Source organism: Jaculus jaculus, chromosome 1 (genome assembly GCF_020740685.1).
Source record: "Jaculus jaculus isolate mJacJac1 chromosome 1, mJacJac1.mat.Y.cur, whole genome shotgun sequence".
Taxonomy (NCBI): domain Eukaryota; kingdom Metazoa; phylum Chordata; class Mammalia; order Rodentia; family Dipodidae; genus Jaculus; species Jaculus jaculus.
Window position 1 is genome coordinate 72345080 of NC_059102.1, and position 18011 is coordinate 72363090.

Genomic DNA, 18011 nt, shown 5'->3' on the forward strand with positions numbered 1-18011 from the left:
CCTCTCATCCATTTTGTTGGTAGCTTTAACAATCTTACATTCCAATGCAAATGTCTTGCACCACCTCTCTTATCCAGTGCCAACCCTCCCCCCCCAGCAGATGATGGTGCTTTGAAGCCCGAGAGACCTATCAAGGGGTCAATAAAATTATCAGCAAAGAATATTACCCAACTAAGGGTTGCCAAGACAATGTCACCTTCCATGTCTATCCTAAGTCTGTAGTTTGTGTAAATAGCTTCGCCTATTGCCAAACCAACAAAGAGTGCCTTAAATACCAGGACTAGTATGGAGGATGCCGATATGATTGCTGTGTCATTGACAGCTTTTGGCAGCCATACTCTGTCTTTAAAGCCTCCTGGAAAACTAGAGAATGTACACTCTCCATAAAAGACCCCTGGAATGACTGCTGGAGGATAGGGGTGATGGGAAAACTCTATGCTAGCATCTACTACTCATCCTCTCCCTCTGGTACTCTTCATATTTCTAGGCAGTATATCCCTGCTTCCCACCTGGTGCAAACCAACCATCATATTTTTTCACAGGATAAACAAGTCATAGAAAAAATACAAGCCACTATAACATGGACATAACATATCCAATATGTGGCTGACATTCTCCCCTTTACTAACCATTCTAATGCTTCTAACTGCTTCATTTGTGCATCTCCTAACTGTCCTCTGCTAACCTCAGTTCCTGTTAATGCCACCCTTGAATATCCTACATCTATAACAAGCTATTCCTAACCCTGCCTTGCTTATTTTCCCATCTTTGATTCTGGTCAAAGTGTGTCTCTCTGCTTGCCCTGCTTTAAGCTGACCAGAGCTGAATGCCTCCTCAATATTTCCATAACCAGGACCACTTGTGTCAAGATACCTGGTCTCCTATGGTATAAGGGCTAACCACCCCATACATAAATATTTCCTCTCCCACTTATTGTTCCCCAGTATTGATTGTTTCACAGGCGAATCTCAATAAGGAAGAGGGAGCTGCCTATCAGCTCTGCCTGTGCCAACCAAAAGAGCTTTTCATCCCTCTGCTGTTGGGCCTCAGTCTGACACTGTCCCTGGATGCCTCTGGTGTGGCAGGAGCTGCTCTTTCCCAGACCAACTACCTCATAGGGGATATTCAAGACTGGATTGACCAGACCATGATATCCATCACTGACAACTTTGAAGCTCTCCAGAGACAATTGAACTCTCTCACGGGGGTGGTACTCCAAAACCATAGAATCTTAGATCTCATTACTGCTAAATTTGAGGCGACATGTGTGGTCTTGGGAGACAAATGGTTTTGTTTTTTGTTAATGAATCGAATGTTGTTGAACAAGATGTTAAAACTCTTAAAAAACTTCACAAGGAGTTGCTTGACTGCTACAAGCCTGAGGACCCCACCACCTGGTTCTCTAACCCTTTAGTCACTTGGCTGCTGCCCCCCTCCTTAGCTCCCTCTTTGCTATAGGAATCCTATTACTTGTAGTCCCCTGCCTCATCAAATTTCTCAGACAACAAATAACTAATATTGCTAAGGTTGCTACTAATCAGGTTCTCGTGCGCATCTAGCTCTATCTGAGCTTATGATAGACTATAAGGATTTCACTCAATATGACAACTCTCCATTATAAAAACAAAGGGGGAGCTGTTGGACACAGGCAGGGTCCTTGGTTAAAGCAAGCCTAAACTGTCTGACACAAAGGCTCCAGGCTATGGAGAGGTCGAAGCAGCCTGAACTGCTGGTCGTATCTTGGAGATTAGGCTCGCAGGGGAGCTCCTCCCCCCATTCTTGGGGGCTGCAGTGAGTCAGGCTCCTCCACCCATTGTCAGGGGTCACAGTAAACCTGGACTCTGGACAAAATTGAGGACCCTGAGATCGGCAGGAACTAGGGCTACTTCCTTTCCAAGCCTGGGATACCTGGACATTCAGAAAAAACTTAGGCTTTGCCCATAACCCTGTGAACTTTGGTCAGTTGCCTTGGAAACTCCTTATCAGCCAACAGCCTTCACACAGCCCATCCCCCTGTGACCCTCTTCCCACCACTATGTAGGTCACCTGACTCTCCCTACATGCTGGAATGAACATCCTTAGGCATCAGCTAGCAACCTTTGAACCCAACCTCTTCCCGTGCTCAACTGATTATAAACCCATACCCCTAACAAAGAAACCGAGCTGTTCAATGAGACTGCCTCCTGAAGTGGTTCTTTAGTCATGCTTATGGCCACTCAAGACCGTCCTCTCCATGGTTGCCTGGACACCTTCAGGGATCCATGGCCCCAAGGATCCAGGGACCCACACAACCCTGTGGTGAATCCCAGCAATAACACTGAGAAGGGCCTTTAGTGGAATTGGAAAAGGGAGGAATGAAATGATGGTACCAATAAATGATGTGTCCCTACAAAGTTTCCATTTAATATAAAATAAAATAAAATAAAATAAAATTTTAGCTTATCTGTTTCAAAATCTGTCATAAGATTTTTCCCTTAAGTTTCCAGAATTAACACTGAAAGCATCATGCTCAAACATTTTATCAGCAAGGGACCTCATAATTAACATTTCAATTAGTTCCCATTTTGAATATTCTTGCCTAAGGTAAAATTGAGCTTTCTTTCAAGTTTTATATTCAAATTCTAAGAATTCTTTCATTCTAGCAACACTGAGTTTTCAAAGTGGAATAAATTCAGTCATATAGCCCCAAATCATCTCCTAGACACCTACATTGATTCATACACATTTCAGAAATAATCTTAATCTAGGACTGGCATTGAGTCAGTTGAGTGCTTCCTGCGCAAGTATGATCACCAGAAGGGACCTTGAAAACACTGTGTTTGATTCTCAGTGCTCTGTCAATATCTGAACCTGTCCAAGCACATCTCTAACACCAGTTCTTTAGGGAGCAGAGACTAGAGTATCACTAGGAGCTGCAAAGTTACCAGAGCTCTGGAATCAGTGAAGAGACTCCACTTCATAAAAACAAGTGGGTGAACAAACGAAGACACCTGTCATTCTTCTCTAGCCTCTACACATGTGCCTGGGACACTGTATCAGCACCAAAAAATGCATATGCCACACACATACACACCATATAGACCTCATCATACCTACTGCACACTGAATACATGTAAAAATGATAATCCAATATTCATGATTCTAAATAACAATCAGTTTAAAAAAGAAAATGTAGGGCTGGAGAGATGGCTTAGCAGTTAAGTGCTCGCCTGTGAAGCCTATGGACCCCGGTTCAAGGCTCGGTTCCCGAGGTCCCACGTTAGCCAGATGCACAAGGGGGCACATGTGTCTGGAGTTTGTTTGCAGTGGCTGGAAGCCCTGGGGTGCCCATTCTCTCTCTCTCTCTATCTGTCTTTCTCTCTGTGTCTGTTGCTCTCAAATAAATAAAAAATGAACAAAAAATATATATAAAAAAAGAAAATGTAAAAATGATGTGGCCAAAAATTTGTTACTCAGTTATTTGTCAGAGCTCTGGGGGCAGATTTATTTTGCCTCATGCTGTCTGAGAAGCCAGCCTATTTGTAAAAGACTAGTAAGCTGGAATTCTCTAGGGGTCATCAAGGTAGTAAAGATTTAATATGTTTCCATGGTTACACAAATCACAACAGAAATCTCATCATCCTTGTTTCTCATATGGTTCAACATAATCCTAAATAGCCCAGAAAAGCCCTCAAACCCTTCTCCCTCAAATGACAGACATGCAAATAGTTAAAGCCCTTCAGACAAATGGTATAATGGCACAAAATAGTTCACAGAAGAACACACCAATACATGAAGCCAATCACCAAGTCATTCAATAGAACCATTAAACAGCTCAAAGATGCCCCAAACAAACAGGAAGGCAAAATCTGATGTGAACAAATTGGGGAGAAAGTTACAAAGAGCCAAACATTTTCATGAGTCAAGAATAAAATCCATTCATTTTTCTGCTTCACTAAATAGAGGTAAAGGTAGTTGATGCAAGGTAAAGTGGAGAATATTAAGAAAAAGTACCCAGATAAAGTCATCCCACTACTGCTTGGTGACACTTTATACTCTTTCCTCTGCATCTGGGGTCAATTGGCTGTGGGTTACTCTCAACACCCCAAAATTATGTTTTTATTTTTTTATGGCTGGCTACCAAAATTGTTACTGATGACCAAACAAACCAATCTTGGCAACTTGTCTATCCTCAATAAGCCAATCAAAAGACATAAATTAAAAATGAAAAGCAGGAAATGTTGGCTTTTTCAATGTGACCACATTGAAAAGTGGGACAAAAAGATCCAGTGATTGCCCAATTTCATCTTTGGGGTACTAACATGAAGATTAGGCTTATGTTGAAGGATGGAGATAAGCATAGTTAAGCATTCCTGGTCAAGGTATGACTCTGTCTATCATTGTCTCCCTCCAGTCTTACAAGGTGATCTGCAAAGCTGTCAGTCCTGAATGACATCTACAAGAGAGACACATTTCTCCTCTGACTAGCACCAGACTTCAACCTTTTCTTCTTGGAAATTCTTGTGGGTTTGTTGTTTCAATAGTTTGATAGCCAAAGGAAAGGGCACAATATCTCTTGAGAATATTCTTTTGTTTTGTTTTGTTTTCTGAGGTAGGTTCTCACACTAGTCCAGGCTGACCTGGAATTCACTATGTATTCTCAGGGTGGCCTCGAACTCACGGCGATCCTCCTACCTCTGCCTCCCGAGTGCTGGGATTAAAGGTATGCACCACCATGTCTGGCTAGAGAATATTCTTTTTCCTACCAGGCCAGTTACATGTTCCTCTTATGAGAGCCCAGCCAGAATATTAACCCTGTTCACATGCTGGCTTGAGATTGTAATCCATAATGGTACCAGACATGAATTTAGAAAGGAATGAATCATAGAACCTGTCAGAAAATGCTTCTACCATCAAATGTGCTCAGGGATTAGGTTTTGAGAACTCTGGGACATTCAAGAATATGCTTCAAGTGTTTGCTTTGCCTAGATCTGAGCTTTTTAATATGGAATATGGAAATAGCAGTTACCATGCTGAATTGAAGTGAACTTTATTAGATGGAGGAGAATACCAGAAAGTAAAAGACAGAAATAGGGATGTTATTCTTTCCTTTTGAGATAGTCTAATGAAAATGGTAATAATCTTGATTGTTAACATTTATGAGGTATTTACATGGACCAGGCCCTGTTTCCAAGCAGTTTACATTTATGATTTCCATTAACACTTATAACAATATTTTGAAGTAGGTACATTTTTAGCCTTTTCATTTTATAGATTAGAAAGAGGAGATTATACAACTTTCTAAGAACATAAAACTAGCCTTTGATAGTATTGGAACTAAAACAGTGTGACTCAAGAAGCATTCATTATTCTATTTTCCTCTCACCTTGAGTATTTTGAGAGCATAACTTTCTATGTAAGATCCCAAATAATTATTACAATTGAGGGTTCATACCTTGACATACACTTATAGAGCATGTTATTTGTACAATCATCATCTGTCTATCTATCTATCTATCTATCTATCTATCTATCTATCTATCTATCTACAAGAAAAATGACAGATTTATTTGAACAATCCTTTTAAAAAAATAGTTTATTTATTTGAGAGAGGGAAAGAGGCAGGGGGAGAGAGAGAGAGAGAGAGAGAGAGAATGAGAATGAGCACGCCAGGGCTTTCAGCCACTGCAAATGAACTCCAGATGCATGCACTACCTTGTGCATCTGGCTTATGTGTGCCCTGGGAAATTGAACTGTGGTCCTTTGGCTTTGCAGGCAAGTGCCTTAACTACTAAGCCATCTCTCCAGTCCATGAACAATCTTTTGCAATGAGTGAAATATTTAAACATATTTATAGAAGGATAATATACATACATACATACATACATAGAAGTGTACATATTCAATGTGTTATAATTTAGATCTTATATGGTCGCAGTTTCAGTCAGCTTCATGTTGCTGGCAGAAAACATTCAACCAAAAGCAGCTTGTGGGAGGAAATGGTTTATTGTGGCTTATAGACTTGAGAAGTTCTATGATGGTAGGGTAAAATTATGGCATGAGCAGAGGGTGGACATCACTTCTTGGCCAACATCAGGTGGATAACAGCAGCAGGAGAGTGTGCCAAATACAGGCAAGGGAATCCTGGATATAATACGCATAAGCCCACCATCAATACACTACCGCCAGGAGTCTTCAATTCCCATATTGCCACCAGCTGGAATCCTAGCATTCAGAACACATAAGTTTATGGGGAACACCTGAATCAAACCACCACATTCCAACCCTGGGCTCCATAAACTGATAACCATTAATGATCTAAAATGCAGTGCATTCAGTCCAACATTAAAAGTCTCTATAGTTTTTATCAATTTCAGTGATGTTCAAACATCCCCATAGTCCAAGGTCTTTTAACTGAGTCATAATTCCAAAAAAAAAATGATGGAACAGAATAAACATGCACACTGAAAAAGATGGCACTGAGCATAGCAAAGAAATATTCACCAAATACAAGATTTAAAACAACGGGAAAAACACCAAACTTTGTAGCTATAAGTCTGATAACTAATCAATGACAATTCTTAAAATCTGATAATTCTAACCAGTGATAAGACTCTTTAGTTACAATTTCACCCCTCCAGCTAAGCTATGCATAGTCCCAGAATACTTCATTTGGTACTGGCAACTCTCCTTGGCAGCCATCCAGTTGTCTTGGCATCTCCACTGGGTGTCCACTGCAACCCATGGCTAAGCCACATGGCTCCATTAGGCCTGCATGCAGGTCATCCAACAAGCCTGTGTCACACTGCCTATGGCCCTTTCCAAACAACAAAACAATGTTGCAAATTCAGTGACCCTGTCTTTCCTGCATTAGCTATACTCCATAGTACCAGGTGGACTACTAATTTGTTGATTCAGGGGGCATTATAGCAGACTTTGAAGAATAGGACATTCCTTCATCATTCAGACCCTTTCAAAAGAGTCAGCATTCTTCCTGTTGTCCGAATGCAGATCAGCTGGCCCAATTTCAATGGTTGTAATCTCTCAGAAAATTGAAACTGAATGGGAAGCAGTTTTAATGTAAAAATTTCTTTTTCTGTGCCATATCCCTCTGATCACACCAGTCCATTTCTACACAAAGCAACCGTGTACAAGTTCTCAGGACACAGGCATAACAGAAAGCAAACACAATATGTTTCTATCTCTGTCTAGGAAAGCACTTTCTCACCCCATAAACCAAATGTCACAGACATTAGTTCTTAATGCATTCAGGTCTTTCCTCTCTGACTAGAATGGTCCATCAAAATTTACAACACTGCAAGGCTTCTCTTAGTCCAAGGTTTCAAATCTGTTCCCATTCCTCCTGAAAATCAGTCCCCCAACAGCCCAAAGCCACAGTCAGGCTTCTACCAGCAACAACCCCACTCTGGTACCAATTTTACTGCTGCAGTCAGCTTTGTGTTGCTGGTAGAAAATACCCAACAAAGAGCACAAAATGAAAGGATGGGGTTTATTGTGTCTTATAGACTTGAAGGGAAGCACATGATGGCAGGGGAAAATGATAGCATGAACAAAGGATTGATGTCACTTCCTGGCCAACATCAGATGGACAATAGGAGCAGGAGAGTGTGCCAAACACTGGCAAAGAGAATCTAGCTATAACACCCATAATATGACCCTCAACAAAATACTACCTCCAGGAGGCTCCAACTATGAAATTGCCACCAGCTGAGAATGTAGCAGTTAGAATACATATGTCTATGGCAGGGGGAGGGGAGCACATAATCAAACCACCACAGTGCCCAAAGACTTAAGTGCAGAATTCTTCTCAAACTGATGGCACTATTAGGATGCGTTGAGACCTCTAGGAGGCAATAGTGTACTTGGAAGAAGTAATTCATTGGTGATGTGCATTTGTAGGTTATAATGGAACCCTTGTACTTCTCTGTCTCACTATTTTCTGGCCACCATAAGGTAAACGTCTTAGCTTTACCATATATGGCCATCATGCTCTTCTGCCTATCCACAGATCCATAGCAGCATAGCCAGCCCACCATGGAGTGAACACATGAGCCAAAATAAATAATTCCTCCTTTTAATCAATTTGTAACAACCCAGAAAAACATGAGGTACTGGCTACATTCTATATGATATACCATGTATATATATATGTAATCTTGGAGCAAACATTTTAATTTTTTTGTTTATTTTTATTTATTTATTTGAGAGTGACAAACAGAGAGAGAATGGATGTGCCAGGGCCCCCAGCCACTGCAAACAAACTCCAGATGCATGTGCCACCTTGTGCAGCTGGCTTATGTGGGTCCTGGGGAATCAAGCCTTGAATGAGGGTCCTTAGGCTTCACAGGCAAGCACTTAACCACTAAGCCATCTCCAGCCTATTGGAGCAAACATTTTAATATATGGCATGATTGTTTACTCTGTCTTGGTTTCTCTAGTTCTTTTTCAGTATCACATGTGTAGGAAGCAGCTAGTTCCCAAGCCCCCTGCACATAAATTCTGTAAATATGGGGCTTCTGGCCTCTATGCAGGGCATGGGAGGTATGTGGTTCCCCTGACTCTGTCCCTTGACCTGTGCAGTTTTAGGGAGTAGGATCAGGGGCCAGGGCCTCTCTTCAGTTCAAAGATGGTCTTGTCACATTTTTACTGGGTTTTGGGAGTGAGGTGTGTCCAGACACAGTTGGCCACAGACAGGCCCAGCACATAGGTAGCAGATGGTTTGTAGCAGAAACATGGATTTTAGACTTATTTATTTTTTGTTTATATAGTGAAATAGGGTCTCACTCCAGCCAAGGCTTACCTGTAATTTACTATGTAGTCTCAGGCTTGCCTTAAACTCACAGTGATCCTTCTACCTCTGTATCCAAAATACTGGAATTGAAGGTGTGGTCCACCACATCTGAGAGAGAGAGAAGAAGAGACAATGGGTATGCCAGGCATCTAGCTTCTGCAGACAAACTCTAGATGCAGATGCCACTTTGTGCATCTGGCTGTATGTGGGTACTGAGGAATCAAACTCAGATTATTAGGGTTTATAGTCATGCACATTAACCACTTAGCGATCTCTCCAGCCCTCAACATGATTTTTTGAAGTTCGAATTGTATTAGATAAATTAATTTTATCCATAATAGTGTGGTGGTTTTAATTGGGTGTCTTCTATAAACTCATGTGTTTTATATGCTTGGATGCTACCTGATGGCAATTTGGGAGGTGGAGCCTTCCTGAAGGAGGTGTGTTGCTGGGATGGACCTCAATGGTTTAGTTGCCCTAGCTTACTTCTGTTAGTGAATTTACTCCTCTGCTGCTGTTTGCCACCTGTTGTGGCAAGGAGATGATGTCCAGCCTCTGCTCTGTCGTCTAACCGCTGTCATCGTGGAGTGTCCCCTTGAGTCTATAAACCAAAATAAGCAATTTTGCTCCCATGAGCTGCTTTTGGTCAATTGCTTTGAGCCAGCAACAAGAAATTAACTACAGTAGACAGTGATTAGTAGAGGAGAAAACAATATCTACACCTGGAAAGAAGTTAACTACAGTAGACAGTGATTAGTAGAGGAGAAAACAATATCTACACCTGGATTCCAGAGAGAGAGAGAGAGAGAGAGAGAGGGAGGGAGGGAGGGAGAGAGAGATAGAGTAAATTCTATCTTCTGGTGTCCCTCCACTTTGTGAAAGTGCAAGAAGATGAAACCAAGAAAAACAGTCTGTATAAGTTACTCAAAGTGATGAAAACTGATTCTGCTCACAGGTATTAATAATAATTACATGTATTACTTTAAGTTAACTCATTACAATAATGAAGATGTTGAACATTTTCTACCCATGATGGAAAATATGACAGAACTAGAAGACAATGATAATTAAAAATAAATTCAAAAGTTCAACTTCTAAGTAACACCAAATTCAGAAATGGACATTATACACAAAGGCATGAGAGAAATATTAAACATTTTTTACATAAAAATTTACCAGAAAACAATATGCACCTTTATATTAGAGAGTGGGAAAATAACCCACTTGGACACAACTTTGTAAATTTTAGCACAGTAAATCAAGATCTTAAAGTGATTATTGCAGCCTTGGTAGAAACATAATATGAAGAAAATTTAAATAAGTTGACATATCTCACCAACCTGTCAACCACCATGAGAGCAGACTAGGAAATGACCTGGCTGGGAATGCTATCCTAAGCTATTTGAGTAGATGCTCAGCAGAATGAAGTCATCCCATCAAGAATAGACAAGGGATACACCTAGCACATGTACTAAAACATTGCTTTTGGATGAGGAGTGTACCACTGCCCTCAGAGAAAAGAAAATTGCATCTCTAATATACAACTTCATTTGACAGTACTTGAGTTGGTTTTTTATTTGCTTCTTTTTTGTTTTGCTTTGTAATCAGTTTATTAAGGAAACATTCATACATTTTAATAAGTTCTTAAATTATGATATCCAGATTTAAGTGTGGGAACATGTCACTGTAACATACAATTGAAACTATTCATCCTAGTTTGCTATACGACTAACATTAAATTACTTTGGAACTTAAGTCAAATGGTTTGCAAACCTTTAACATGGCCAAGGGGCAACTTCCTGGATTATACATGCAAGTTCCTTCTCCACATACAGGTCTCTTCACTTTAATTTCTTAGTTACCCAGTTCTGGAAGGCATTATTCAAGAGCTTATTATGGTCCAAAGAGAAGAAGAAAATAATGTAATCAGGCCTAGTCAAAATAGACTTATATGTACATACATACATCAGTCACACACACACCTACACACATGCATATATATGTATTTAAATACATATGTATTTAAATGATGACACAGAAGGGAATGCATTCTAGAAGTGCAGGTCCTCAAGCAGGCAGCATGTTATGATAAATTTTAAAAGGTATTATTTCTATCATGGATAACACAGGTGAAGTTATGTAGATATTGGCTTTTGGAAGCCACACATATGCATGCACATGAAGAGGTCTCCTGGTTGAGTAAAAATAGCTTGGTCCAGTGAGTTCGAGGCCAGCCAGTGACTACAAAGTGAGTGTCAAGTCAGCCTGGGCTAGAGTGAGACCTTACCTCAGAGGAAAAAAAAATAAATTAAGGCTAGAGCTGGAGAGATGGCTTAATGGTTAAGGCATTTGCCTACAAAACTAAAGGACCCAGGTTTGATTCCCCAGTACCCACGTAGTCAGATGCACAAGGTTGGCACATGAGTCTGGAGTTCATTTGCAGTGGCTAGAGGTACTGGTACATCCATTCTCTTTCCCTATTTGCTTCTTTCTCTGTCACAAATAAATAAATAAATTTTTTTTTTTAAAAAGTAAGACTAAACAAAGCATGGTGGCTCATGCATATAATTTTAGCACTCAACACTGGGAAGGCTAATTCAGTAGAATTACTATGGGTTCATAGGCCAACCTAAGCTACTAAGCTATAGTGTGAGACCTTGCTTCAAAATAAGTAAACAAATAAAACAAAATTTAAGTAAAAATAAGCTGGCATGGTAGCACATGCTTTTACTCCCATCATTTGGGAGGCTGAGGTAAGATAATAGCTGTGAGTTCAAGGCCAGCCTGAAGCTACCAGAGTGAGTTCTGGGTCAGCCTGGACTAAGGTGAGACTTTGGGGGAGTCTCCAAATTTAAGTAAAAATAAAAATTAACCTGTCCTAGCTGAGAGTAGAGAGAAAATATGCAAACTTTTTCCTCAAAAAATAAGTGAATAAATAAACTGCTTAGTCCTTCTGATCTAACACAATGATAATATCTCCTGGCTCCAGTCCTGGTTCTTCCCCTCCTTCACTATGGAAGGCTATCTTCTGGTCAGCTTTCATGCCTTGGTCAATATGAACTCCTAAAATCTTTTCTCAAACTATTGCAGCTCTACATCTATCTTTAGGACTGACCTGTTCCCCATGGCCCTAGCACTCCATGCACACAACCCAAATTGGCTGGACCACTCCTGCTCCTATACTGATGAATCCTTATCTGCATTCTAGTACCCAGGCAATAGGGCAACACTCTACTACTGCTTTATATTCACTTTGGCTTTCACATTTGTAACAAATCATGTTTTCTGGCAGAGCTAGTTTTCTTGTTACACCATTATGTAAATTCTAAGCTATATATATTCTAAGGTTACTAGGAGCTGATGCACATTTTTTACCTCACTTTTCTCTCTGCATCCTTCCTCCTTTTCCAAAAATATGTCAAAGACAATCATGGAGTAGCCAAAGCCACTACCTGTTCCATTCTCCTTATTGCCAGTTCTCCTTCTTTGTCATATAATTCCCTTCCTTGGAATCAGAGAGAACTGCATAACTTTGAGAAATTTGTCTAAACTTTTCTCTGTCATTTGGGTTCTTATGAAGGTGGTATTTTAAGGCCAGTTTCCTGTAAGCCTTAATCCTGTCAACAGGGAGGCTAAGATTTCTTGTCTCAAATGGGTTCCAGGTCAGCCTGGGGCTGAGTGAGACCCTGCCCCCAATAATGACAGAAGAGAAAGACAAAGGCCCTGTAAATCAGGAAAATCAAAGGCAGGCAACAGTAGTCAATACCAAAATATAGCTTATTTGAGAATAGCAAAGCTGATCAATCAATCTAATCAATCAAATCTAACTAACTCGTAATCTACCCTGACATGGAAGGTGAGATTAGCACTTTCAGTGTAGACCTATGTACCTGGTTTTGTGTACATAGACCCTGTTACATTTTGGAATGACTTCCAATCTCAAGTATTCCAAGTGCCTGCCTCGGTCTCTCGCTTTTGCATTGTGGACTCCATTAGGCTGCTTGGAACACTGGATCTAATGTTACCATTGGTTGTACTGGATGTGTTGCAGTCAGGTTTGCATTGCTGGTAGAAATAACCCAACCAAGAGAAGGTTGTGGGAAAAAGAGGTTTATTTTGGCTTATAGGCTTGAGGGGAAGCTCCATGATGGCAGGGAAAAATGACATGAGCAGTGGGTGGACATCACCCCATGACACACATAAGGTAGAGAACAGGAACAGGAGAGTAGGCCAAACACTAACAAGGAGAAACTGGCTATAACACCCATAGGCCCGTCCCAAACAATACACTGCCCCCAGAAGGTGTTAACTGTCAAATCTCTATCAGCTGGGAGCCTAGAATTCAGAACACCTAAGTTTATGGAGATCACCTGAATCAAATTACCACATTCTGCATCGGGCCTCCATAGACTGTTAACCATTCATGATATACAATGTAATGCATTCAGTCCATTTTTAGAAGTCCCCATAGTTTTTATCAACCCTAATTATGTTCAAACATCCCTGTAATCCAAGATCTTTTAACTGAGCCATAATACCAAAACATCCCCCTAAAACCCATAATGGCACAGAATATAGCTTCATTATTTTGGCTTACAGGCTTGAGGGGAAACTCCACAATGGCAGGGGGAAATGATGGCATGAGCAGAGGTCAGATCTCACCCCCTGGCCCACATAAAGTGGACAACAGGAACAGGAAAGTGTGTGAAACCCTAGCAAGGCGGAGCTGGCTATAGCACTCATAAGACCACCCCCAACTATACACTGCCTCCAAGGCAAACATCAAACACTGTAGCTTCAAGTCCAATAACTCTAGTCACTGACAAATCTGCAAATCTGATAACTCTAACCAGCAACAAGTCTCTGGAGTTCTAATTCTACCTCTCCAGCTAGGCTACTCACAGTCCTGGAAAACTTCATCTGGGCCAGTAGCTCTCCTTGGCAGTCATCTTGTGGTCCTGGCATCTCCAGTGGGTCTCTATTGCAACCCATGGTTCATCCTCATGGCTCCATGGGGTCTCCATATAGCCATCCAGCAAACACGCTTCACACTGCCCATGGCCATTTCCAAAGCACAAAACCATATTGCAAACTCAATGATCCTCTCATTCCTGCATTTCTAACACTTCACAACATCAGGTAGGATGCCAATTTATTGACACAGGGGGGAAGAAAACAGACTTTGAAGAACAGGACACTCCTTGAGAACTCAGGCCCCTTCAAAAGAGTCTACATTTTTCCTGTTGACTCAGTGCAGGTCTGCTAGCCCAATCTCAAAGGTTGTAATCTCTCAATTGCAGCTGAACGGCAAGAGTTCACCGAAAGATTTTTCTTTCTGTGCCATATCCTTTTGTTCACACCAGTTTCTATGCAAAGCAAGCCTGAACAACTTCTCAGGACATGGCATAACAGCAGGTTTCTCACACAAACTGCTAGCCCAGTCCAAGCAAAGCTCTTTCTCACTCTCATAAGCCAAACCTCACAGTCCATAGGTCGGTCTCACTGTATTCAGGTCTTTCAACTCTGACCAGAATAGTCAGAAGTACTTACAGCACTTCAAGGCATCTCTTGGGCCAAGGTTTCAAATCCTTTCACATTCTTCTTGAAAATCAGTTCCAAAAGGCCAAAGCCATACAGTAAGGTGTCTAGCAGCAATTCCACTTCTCCATACCACTTTACTGCTGCAGTCAGGTTTGCATTGCTGGCAGAAATCACCCAACCAAGAGAGGCTTACAGGCTTGAGGGGAAGCTCCACGATGGCAGGGGGAAATGATGGCATGAGCAGAGGTCAGATCTCACCCCCTGGCCCACATAAAGTGGACACAGGAACAGGAAAGTGTGTGAAACCTTAGCAAGGCGGAGCTGGCTATAGCACTCATAAGACCGCCCCCAACTATACACTGCCTCCAGGATGCTTTAATTCCCAAATCTCCATCAGCTGGGAATTTGGCATTCAGAACACCTAAGTTTATGGGGATACCTGAATCAAACTACCACAAAGGCAGAAGGGCTGGATCACATCCATAGATCCAAGCTGAGATATCACCTAATGGCCAGCACCATAAACCCACCAGAGCACAAACTACTTTTCACACACCTTAGGGCTAGACTTAAGATCTGCTCCTTAGTTACATGCCTCTTCCCCATTTATGTATTTGAGAGCAACAGACACAGAGAAAGAGGCACACAGAGAGAGAGAGAGAAATAGAAAGAGAGAGAATGGGTACACCAGGGCCTCCAGCCACTACAGACAAACCCTAGATGCATTTGCCACTTTGTGTGTATCTGGCTTACATGGGTACTGGGGAATCGCACCTCTAACTGGGATCCTTAGGCTTCACAGGCAATCGTTTAACTGCTAAGCCATCTCTCCAGCCCCTCAAGATTTTTTTTTTCTTTTCTAAAAAATATTATACTTATTTATTTATTGGAGAGAGATGGGGAAGATAGAGAGAATGGGCACACCAGGGCCTCTAATCACTGCAAATGAACTCAAGACACATGTGCCACCTCGTGCATCTGGCTTTATATCATTACTAGGAAATTGAACCTGTGTCCTTTGACTTTGCAGACAAGTGTCGTAACTGATAAGCCATCTCTCCAACCCAAGATCTTTTTGATTCTCTTCAATAATTATGCTGAGATGATGGTTGTCTTTCATTTATGCATTTCTTAATGTTTTCCTGGTTTTCTTTCATTTCATTCATCTATTTGTTCATAGCTTCATTAAGTTTGTTAATATGTTTATCATGCTTGCATGTTAGTATTCTATGTCTTAAGTATCCAAGCCCACCCAGTAGGGGATTCTGGCAAATCCCTTCTCATGTAGGAGCCACCTTTCTCCCCAGGTTGTTCTAGCATGGCTCCTATTCTACCCTCTTTTTTTTTTTTTTTTTTTTTGGTTTTTCAAGGTAGGGTCTCACTCTGGTCCAGGCTGACCTGGAATTAACTCTGTCATCTCAGGGTGGCCTTGAACTCATGGCAATCCTCCTACCTCTGCCTCCCGAGTGCTGGGATTAAAGGCATGCGCCACCACACCCGGCTCCTATTCTATCCTCTTAACTGGAAGTCCTATTTGATTGTTTTCATATGGGGTTTTAAATTTGTTTTTGTTTTTCCCATAGTCACTATAATAAGAATTAAGGTCTGAAGGGAATCTTGTTAAACAGTTTTAGCAAAAAAAATGATTAATTTATACCATATTTATAATTGCTTAATTTGATTATCATTTAATGGTTTGTTTTTTAAAAAAATACTTCATATGTTTATTTGTATATTTACAAGCAGAGATAGAGAGAATGTGATTGGTGCACCAGGGACTCTTACCACTGCAAATGAACTCCAGATGCATGTTGCCACATTGCACATCTGGCTTTACATAGATACTAGGGAATTGAATTTGGGCAGCTATGCTTTGCACCCAAGTAATTTTAACGTCTGAGCCATCCCTCCAGCCATTTATACTTTGGTCACTTATTCTTTGTGCTTAAGGAATAAATTTGAATGCACATTGATCTTACATATTGGCATCATTTATATACAGTGGGAACAATGGAGAAAGCATGAGTTTTGTCATCAGATTTTAACATATTGTCTGTACATACAGGCAGTGTGACCAAATTGAGTAGCCCAGTGAATAAGCTCTTCACAAATGAACAGCAAAGATAGCCATCCCTGAGAACTTTCATGAAATGTACATGCTTTTACTTTTAACACAAATTACTAGTATTTTTAAAATATAGGATGCCTTTCATTTATAGTGGCCAAATGTCCTGGTGTGCCCATAGTTTTCTCTCTCTCTTCCCCCCTCTTTCACTGCCAGTCCCTCCTCTCTCAAATAAATAAACAAAAATAAAATATTTTTTAAAAAGTCAAAAAAATATAGGATGCTTATTTCTAATACCAACTCTTTTTCTGGCCACCCAATTACCCTTATCCCAGAATTACATGATAACAATTCTCTAAGTGTCCTCAACCAAAAACATGGAAATGTCTCTTCCTTAAAGGGTTGTTGTGGGTTGAGAATTAGTACACATAATAATGTGTTTAAAATACATAGCACAGTCTGCTGTGCCATTTTGGGCTCAGTACACTAATCTTGTTATTTTAATTGCAAAATATTTGCAAAAACAAATATAATATCAAAATAAGACCAGGGAGTGGTATTCCATGGAAAGAAAGATCTTCAGTTTCTAAGTTGGTTTCTTGAAAAGACTTCCAAGAGAGTTATTCTCATTCTGTAACTTTTATAGGTGCTTATCTGGGACAGTAACATGACACAACAATCCCTAACATTTATGTATCCCTTTTAGTTTACAAGCCAATTCACAATTCATTATTATGGCTCTACACACTATCGTTCACTAAGATATGATGTGCCTGACACTTAGCCTAAGGACAAGGGAAATCAGTGAGTGAGCTCATAACCGGGTGGGGGAAGAGACTCCCTGCAGCCAGAAACAAACACCAAATGTCTTCCAAGAAAGGGACTACCTTTATGATGTAGGTTCAAGCAAAGCTTAGTTCAGCCTCTTTCGGTGTATTTCAGACTTGTAGGCCTTCATCTATCACATTTTGTTTGGGTGACATTTCCTGTACTGTCATGCATCATCAAACAGCTTGTTGCAAAGTACCCCACCCTAGTGCTGCAATTTTCTCGTAATAAGTTTTGGCTTCTAGGTGCAGCATTATCTACTCCCAAAGGCAAACCATTTATTTAATCTTTTAATTTATTTATTTATGAGAGAAAGAGACAGACCAGACAGACAGACTGATTGACTGGGATGAGAGAGAGAGAGAGAATGTTTGTGAGTCCAAGGGCCTCTTGCCACAGTGAACAAACTCCAGACACATGCACCTCTTTGTCCTCAGGGTATGTGCTTAGAAGTTGCATAGTTGGTTCAAATGGTAGGTCTATTTTTAGCTGTCTCAGGAACCTCTGTGCGTATCTCCACATGGCTATACCAGTTTACGTTCTCACTAAGAAAGAATTCTCCCCCCCCACACCTTTGCCAGCATTTATTATCGTCTGATTTCTCAGTGATAATCATTATGGCAGAAATGAGATGATATTAAAGTAGCTTTATTTGCATTAATTTAATGGGTACATTTGTTACAAATTTAAAAAGCATATATACATAAAGGAAAAAATATATATATACATATACATATATATATATATATATATATATATATATATATATATAGTATCTAGAGATCT

General features: G+C 40.6%; 1 pseudogene; it reads right to left on the bottom strand.

Annotated features, from left to right (window-relative positions):
• Window positions 1-10926: 10926 nt before the first annotated feature.
• LOC101604145 overlaps window positions 10927-18011 on the bottom strand; it is a 56496-nt pseudogene continuing 49411 nt past the window's right edge.